Raw genomic sequence first — 8,902 nt, forward strand, 5'->3', positions numbered from 1 at the left:
GTAGCTACTTCACGTACCTTACAGGTGTAATTCGTTCAGTGCGAATGTTTTTGTCCCCTGTATCCTACAACACTTAATAAATTGAAAAGATCTCATATAGTATGAGAGCAAATTTTCGAAGTCGCCGTCGCTGCAACCACGGGCCTTGAAGTTACAATGCAACACGAATGTACCAGGCAAGCCGAAAGTTTCATTTATAAACGAGAACGTTGCACCATTGTTGAAGAAAATTCATTCTCTCTCTACATGAAATACAGTGATGGCGAAACGTAGTTAATTTGAAAACATGGTTCTTAAGTGAACAGATGTAAGGACTTGAATAAAAATCAGAGGAGTGAAAAATGAACTGCCAAAGATCCAAAATTACATGAATTATGTATATGTGTCATTTAGAAAATAAATTGATAATCTCTGCGGCTGGTCTCGGCGGAGGTTTGAGTCCTTGCTCGGGCATGGGTGTGTGTGTTTGTCCTTAGGATAATTTAGGTTAAGTAGTGTGTAAGCTTAGGGCCTCATGACCTTGCATGGGGGCTTAATTATGTATAAGATTGAAAATGATTTTGGTTTTTAGTAGCTGTCTGTCCGATTACGTAAGTCTCGTAATCGGTTGGCCCTGACTAGTATTTTTACGCAATCTGACTGCAACAAACAATGAAAGAAAATTTTCGTAAACACAGTTAATTAATTAAGTCCCCAGCAACTATAAAACCTACAAAATCCAAGCACAAATGTAACTGTTCTGTATGTGGGAGTGTGACTCAACGTCCACATCTGGCACGGTTCTTTCCAACAAGACAAAAAATTTTAAATACCAACTATACTGAGGTGACAAAAGAAAATTAGAAAAACTATAATTACGCAAGAAAACCAGAATTACACTCTAATGCAAGAACACAAACCAGATGCTTTGTTGACTGAACCTGTAGTGATGCATTATTTCAGATACACAATTAATAAAAGAACATTGTAGTTTTTACCTTCATATATATTGACGAAATGCACACAATAACATCTGCTATCTCTCCCATCAAATAACTGCATAAAACATGGAACAACACTCTTTACTACCACATCTCACTCCGACTTCACGACAAGCAGTGCCCACTAGCACATCTCGGTACGAACTCTTAACACATACTGTCCTCTACGAGCTCTCGACAGGCACTGTCTGCTACGAACTCTTGACAACCACTGACTGCTATGAACTCTCAACACGCACTGTGGAGGCGGCTTAATAGTACTCTTTGGCGCAATCTCTGGCGCAGTGGCACAGTGTAGCCACCTTTCATATGCCCCTCCTCCACAGGCCAGAATTTGATGGTATTTTTGCCAGCATTGGTGGTGAAAATACCACCAAATTCGTCCACAAAAATACAGACAAAAATAAAAGATAATATTAATACCTAAGTATCACATAATTAGTTAAAAATTTTGGCTTTGCACTGACCTTTTACTAACCTAATATATGAAATACAGTAAGCAATACAACTTCTTTTCATGCATGTGGCTTTACATAATAGTTTACACAATATACAAAAAATCAGTTTATACAAATGTTCACATAAAATGCTTTCAATGATTAGTTTATACAAAAAAAAAAAAACACTAACAGGTGACATCTTTTCAGTAGAAGCAGTTCATCAGTTGCACCCAGTAAAGTTTAGCAGGTACACCCAGCAACAAGTCACATTAGTTCAGTAGAAGCAATCCATCAGTTGCACCCAGCAATGTTAAGCAGGTGCAGACACCAACAAGTGACATCATTTCAGTAGAAGCAGTCCATCAGTTGCACCCAGCAATGTTGAGCAGGTGCAGACAGCAACAAGTGACATTATTTCAGTAGAAGCAGTTCCATCTGTGGCACCCAGTAAAGTTCAAGAGGTACACACAGCAACAAGTCACATTAGTTCAGTAGAAGCAGTCTATCAGAGGCACCCAGCAATGTTAAGCAGGTGCAGACACCAACAAGTGACACTATTTCAGTAGAAGCAGTCCATTAGAGGCATCAGCAATGTTGATCAGGTGCACACAGCAACAGGGGACATTTTTTCAGTAGAAGCAGTCCATTAGTGGCATCAGCAATGTTAATCAGGTGCACACAGCAACAGGGGACATTTTTTCAGTAGAAGCAGTCCATTAGTGGCATCAGCAATGTTGATCAGGTGCACACAGCAACAGGGGACATTTTTTCAGTAGAAGCAGTCCATTAGTGGCACCCAGCACTATTGAGTAGGTGCAGACAGCAAAAAGTCACATCTCTCAGCAGAAGCAGTTCCATCAAATTCACTAGCACTGATCACACTGTTTATCAGAGTTTATGAGCAGAAATTAGTGGCACCAATCATGTAGAAAAGGTGCAAGTAACAGTCCATGATTTTTTTTACAGTCACTGATCACACAGTTCATCAGCAGAAATTAAACACGACCAAATGTCACACATCATGTTGAAAAGTGCAGGTAACAGTTCAGAATATTTATCTTCACTAAACAGACAGTTCAGGCATGAACAATAGTTTGAATGCACATACAAATGCTTTTACAGTACATACAAATCATAACAAACACACAAATGATATCAGATAATTGTCCTATTAACTATTACAATACACAAATACCAGTAAACCTATAATATTTATGGGTGTCAGTGCAAGCCACTACCAACAAATAAAATAATATTTAGGAGATAGGTGGTTAGGATTAGGAAAGGAAAACACACAAAACACACTCACTCATCTTCCATCCACATTAAGTACTACTGTGTAATTGAATAGTGTTAACTGTGTAAATGTAATTCTGTCAAAATCTGATGTTCATCATGTGTATCAAGTAGTAGTGGCAGCAATGTATAACAGTCAATAATAGTTAAGTCAACGTCATAGTCATCATGTCAAGACGAATGTTTGCCAAGCCAGATCAAAATGTACTGTTGTTGAACAACTGTCAGTGAGCCAAGATATGCAATTACTTCCTTTCTCCAAAAAAAAGTATATACTGCTTAGTGATTTAACAAAGTGTGTGTATAGACTATCTTCCTTCTATTTTAGTGTTCTAGTCTGCTATCTTCATCCTCCTTGTTCCATAAGACCAACCAAAAAAATATGCTCCTCACTTACTTTACCTCTTATACACCAAAACTCCAATAATCATCAGCATCACATAATCTCAATACGTCACTAATACTTCTTCAATACGTCGATACATATAACTCTTATCATCAATATCATTTATCTTACCTCTTGTCCACAAAAACTCCAATAATCATCTACTTCACATACTCTCAATACCTCAATAATACGTCGATAAATATAAACCTCAGCACCAATATCATTTCACTTCCATAACAACTCTTTCCTCTAGTCAGTCTCCTTGAACAAGTACAGATAAAATCCTAATGCAACTTCAATTCAGCATCCCATACAATCCGAAGACACAGTGTCCACACACAACCTCTGTGTAATCCATCTAACCCAAATTTTCTACTCATTATAAATTATAAACAAAGAAATGCATACATGACCTCTAACAGACTTAGTTCGAATAACTCTCAGTAATTAAGTACGATTACGGAGTGTGAATGATCATAATATTTCACAGTGTGTACACCACTTCAAGAATTATGGCAAACAGAAGCAAACATGTGGAGTATTTTTTGTGTCAAGTGTCACTTACTATTTCAATTGCTCACGAAAAATGCAGTGTAATAATTGTCAATGGTCTAAACCTAGTATTGGTATGTCATGTCGTTAGCTTCCTTCCTATTAGCATAAATTATACAGCTTCCATAAAACCTCAGCTCATGTGACTTCTATGACTTTCTTGTACTAATGTCGTTCGTCGAATGATAGCAGTTAATTTTCTTATCTTAAAAATATAAGGCACTGAGCGTAAGCAAAACAAGCAATAGCGAGTAAATAGACCGGTAGAGAACAGAATGTCAACAAGTGGATGCAGCACAATTCCTACAACGAGGCTCTGCCAAGCGAACAATCTATAATTAATACCACAGTGTGACCTAAACTCTATGTTTATACACAGTATATCAGCATTTCTATACACCAAATTAAAGAGCAGTTATGGCAACAAACAGAAATGTGTAAATATGTAATCCATACAAAAAGCAGCAAACATATATCTTACGTAATAAACAAGTCATTAGCATCATATCAGCATAAGCAAATAAATGTTCATATGTCATCTTAGCAAGTAAACGTGGAGGCGCAAGCAGATAAATCACAAAGTATAACTTACATACATATCAGCACAACTAATCAGGTGACAATTATAATTTAAATAAATAAGCACAGCAGGCACATAATAAAAAAAAAATATGACATCAGTGAAAAAGCGTAGCAGCCAAGCGATGCCTAATATATACAAGTGACAACCCAGTTCATTAATAATCATTGTCAAATTCAGTTAACGTACGCAAGCGCGTCGCTTCACACGTAAATTCATAGAACATGAAATTAGCACAAAGTATGAATCACGTAATCGCGAGCAGCAAATTACGTCTAAAGTACGTACCTATGTGGAAATATGTTACCTGAAAAATAAACTCAATTAATAGTTACCCTTTTTTAGTTAATTAGTTTCTTCTTGAAAATTACATTCTTCCTGAAAATTTCTCGATAGCAGGTCGTCTTAACGTCGGAGACACACAGAATTTACCTGAAGTTCTTAAATATTTTACACAACCGTATCCTGAAAAATACTGAATGTTAATAACAGAATTCATCAAGTGACTATAGCTTTATACTGAATTTAGTCGGAGAAATTAGACTGTGTATTTGTTTACGTCTGTCAGTGCATTCGCACTGAGCGCTCGATCAGCTGTAGGCGCGTGACGTAGGAAGCAATTGTTCGCTGTCAACGACTGCCTTGTGCGGCGCGCAGACTTGACTGTTGCTTTGAGTATGTGCCGCCGCCAAAACACAGCGCGGTATCCTTGTACTCTCCGCATGTTTACATGTAGCTGTTAGTTTCTCACAAGTATGTCATTCCACAAAAATTTTAACGTTTGATATGTGATGTATTCCCTTAGAGCGTCGTGATTTAAGAGTTTCTACTTCGACAGTGTTATCATGAATAATTTTGCGAATTCTATATGGACCGTTATAAAGCAGAAAAAATTTGCGACACAAGCCTTTTCCTTTGTGAGACAAACGGTGGGACTTAATTAATACCTTTTGACCAACTGACAAGATCTTTAAACGACCAGGACGTTTAGCTGATTTCTCTCTTCTAGCAGCCGCAGATGCAATATTTTGCAGAGCCAGGTTGACAACTTCAGAATGCCGTAGTTTCCGTGAAGGTGGAAAAGGAACGATTTCAGAAATGCGATTTGTTGGTACTTTATTTTTTAATATCAATAGAGGCGGTAAAGAAGTTGAATCATTAGGAAGTTCATTCAGGATGTTTTGAAAAATATGAAGGTACTGATCCCAAGTTCTGTGATTCTGATGACAATAAAGACGACACAATTTATTGATTTCCTTCATCCATCTCTCTGAAGCGTTAGATTGAGGGTGAAAAAGTGAAATGAAGATTGGTTTAATTTTACGACGCTGTAGAGTACGAAGCCAAATTTTAGAACGAAACTGTGATCCATTATCTGATATAACCTTGTCAACATGACCAACTTCCTTAAGAAAATGTTTGATAAAAGCGTTAGATACTGAACGAGCTGTTGCTTTGCGTAAAGGTGTAAAACACACATATTTTGATGTCAGTTCCACTGCTACGAAAATGTACGCAAAACCATTAGTAGAACGAACCACTGGACCAAACAAATCGACTGCAGCCATCTCCTTTAATTTCGCTGGAATGACAGGAAACGACGGTGCTCTGTGAGAAATAGTTGGAAGCTTAGCCATTTGACATAATTTACATTTGGCAAGAACAGATCGAATACGTTTTTCCATATTACTGAAATAGCAATTTTCTCGTAATTTATGAAAGCATTTTCTGGGACCAAAGTGTGCATAACTGAAATGCGTATACCAAATCAATTTATTGACCCACTCATCAGGCATACAAACTAACCAAACGAAGCTGTCGACTGATTTTCGTTTAAAAAGAATGTCATTGCGAACTGAATAGCATCTAGTTTCTCTGGATCAGGAAGAATACCTTCTGTAGCAATAATGTGGCCGACAAATTTCACCTGAGAACGACCAAATTCAGATTTTTCCAAGTTTACTGTAATGCCAACTCTTGCAAAGACACGTAACAATGAATCCAAAATTTTGTTGTGCTCACTCCAAGAACGTTTAGCAATAATAATGTCATCAACATAAGAAGTAATGTTGTCACGAAGATAAACAGGTAACATTTAGTTTAAACTGCGAATGAATGCTGCAATAGGTACAGTAAGTCCAATCGGTAATTTCCAAAGTCACTTTTGGGTAAAACAGTCATATCCGGTTATTGTTTATCTACTGTCTAGATAGATTGATAGTCGAAGAGTTCGTTTTGACAGATGCAAAGAATAGTAAAAGAGTCGGCAGCGGTACAGAAAACTAAAAGAGAAATAGCACCACTACAGCTCGGGGCCCTATGCTCGCTAGGCACATATTCACTTAGAGTAGTGAATCCCCTGAGGACTTTAATAACTGCACATAATTTCCAGTTTGTGACCTTGTGGCACATCTGGCGGAAGTGCGTACGTAAATTGATCTAACCATGCACATGGATGTATGTCGTTCTTCGAATTGCGGAAGATCTTAAATTTCCGGACAGTCAAAAAGTGTTTATAATCAAAGTTTTCGCCTCGTGGCGACAAAGACCTACCGCGTCTGTCCCAGTCCGAATGTCGATTATTGTCAAGTTCACGCGCCTGGCGCTCTCTTGTTGCTTCTCGTAAATGAAATAAATTACTTTCTTCACATCCTTCTGCTAAACTAACACTTGTCAATTTATCTGAGATCTCTTCGACTCTTTCCGATGAGTCACTTAATTGTTCTTTCACTTTATTTACGTCTTCTGTAAATGTCGCGACTCGGGTTTCGGTGTTGTCAATTTTAGTAGTTAAGTGTTCACACTGTTGCGTTAAGTTATTTATTCTGTCATTTGGTACGGATTCCTCAATTCTTTCAATTATTTCTTCCTTGTCTTGTGCACGTTGTAAATTTAACTCTGAAAATTTCTGTACTATCACGCGATCTCTTTCTTCCCGTTCTCTGTCCTGTTCCTCTTGTCTGATTTCTGTTGAAATTAAACTATTATTGTGAGAATTTAAAATCGGTTGTACTTCTTCTCTAATTTCTTTCTTTGATTCATCATTCGTATTTTTGAAACCTGTCCCTCTTCGTGAGCGTAACCATGTTGTCATTGCTTCTATCTGTGATCCCATTGTTTCCATTCGTGTTGCCATTGTTCCCATTTGTGATCCCAGATTTAATATTGCACTCATCAACTGCCCCATGGTAACTGTTTCAAAATTATTTTCGCCCCTAACATTTCCCGCAAAACCAGTTTCCTTCGTCATAGCTGTAAAGCTATCTGTGTTCGATACTCTTTCAGAATCTTCTGTCGTTAATCTCAGATTCTGTGAATTTTCCGATTGAGAAAAATTTTGAACTGTTACCGGACTATTTTCCTTGCTTATTAAATTGTTTTCCACTACATTATTCATGACACTGCTTTCCTCTGTTGGCGAGTTCGCCATGTTAACAATTTCGTTATTCTGACTATTCATCATTTTTGCCTGTTTCATCGACCGCGTAATCATTTACAAAACATAAAAAAATTCGTCACTGTTCGAAAATCACACAATGCCTCCTTATCTCCAACAATACTATTCACATGCAATGTCTCCCTCAAACACGATCAATCGAACAATTGAAATAATTGCACAAAATTGTCAAACGCGTGTACAAGGCAATAAAAATTAAATTTTGAAAAATACCATTAGAAGAATGCCAATTACCAAATCTACACACTCAATACAGACTACAATCACTAAACTCAAAATTACTACAACAATACTACAGTCTACAATTTTCACAATCAGAAAAATTCCAAGGGACGATCCGAAGCAGCGGTCGCCACGTGCATGGGGGCTTAATTAAATATATGATGATTGAAAATATTTTTTAGTTTTTTTAGTATGTCCGATTACGCTGTGACTCGTAATCGGCTGGCCCTGACTAGTATTTTTACGCAATCTGACTGCAACAAACAATGAAAGAAAATTTTCGTAAACACAGTTAATTAATTAAGTCCCCAGCAACTATAAAACCTACAAAATCCAAGCACAAATGTAACTGTTCTGTATGTGGGAGTGTGACTCAACGTCCACATCTGGCACGGTTCTTTCCAACAAGACAAAAAATTTTAAATACCAACTATACTGAGGTGACAAAAGAAAATTAGAAAAACTATAATTACGCAAGAAAACCAGAATTACACTCTAATGCAAGAACACAAACCAGATGCTTTGTTGACTGAACCTGTAGTGATGCATTATTTCAGATACACAATTAATAAAAGAACATTGTAGTTTTTACCTTCATATATATTGACGAAATGCACACAATAACATCTGCTATCTCTCCCATCAAATAACTGCATAAAACATGGAACAACACTCTTTACTACCACATCTCACTCCGACTTCACGACAAGCAGTGCCCACTAGCACATCTCGGTACGAACTCTTAACACATACTGTCCTCTACGAGCTCTCGACAGGCACTGTCTGCTACGAACTCTCGACAACCACTGACTGCTATGAACTCTCAACACGCACTGTGGAGGCGGCTTAATAGTACTCTTTGGCGCAATCTCTGGCGCAGTGGCACAGTGTAGCCACCTTTCAACCTTAGCAGTTAAGTCCCATAAGATTTCACACACATTTGAACATTTTTCAAGTTGATAATGTCATGTTCCACATAAAAATGGC

This window comes from Schistocerca americana, chromosome 3, assembly GCF_021461395.2.
Source record: "Schistocerca americana isolate TAMUIC-IGC-003095 chromosome 3, iqSchAmer2.1, whole genome shotgun sequence".
Taxonomy (NCBI): Eukaryota; Metazoa; Arthropoda; class Insecta; order Orthoptera; family Acrididae; genus Schistocerca; species Schistocerca americana.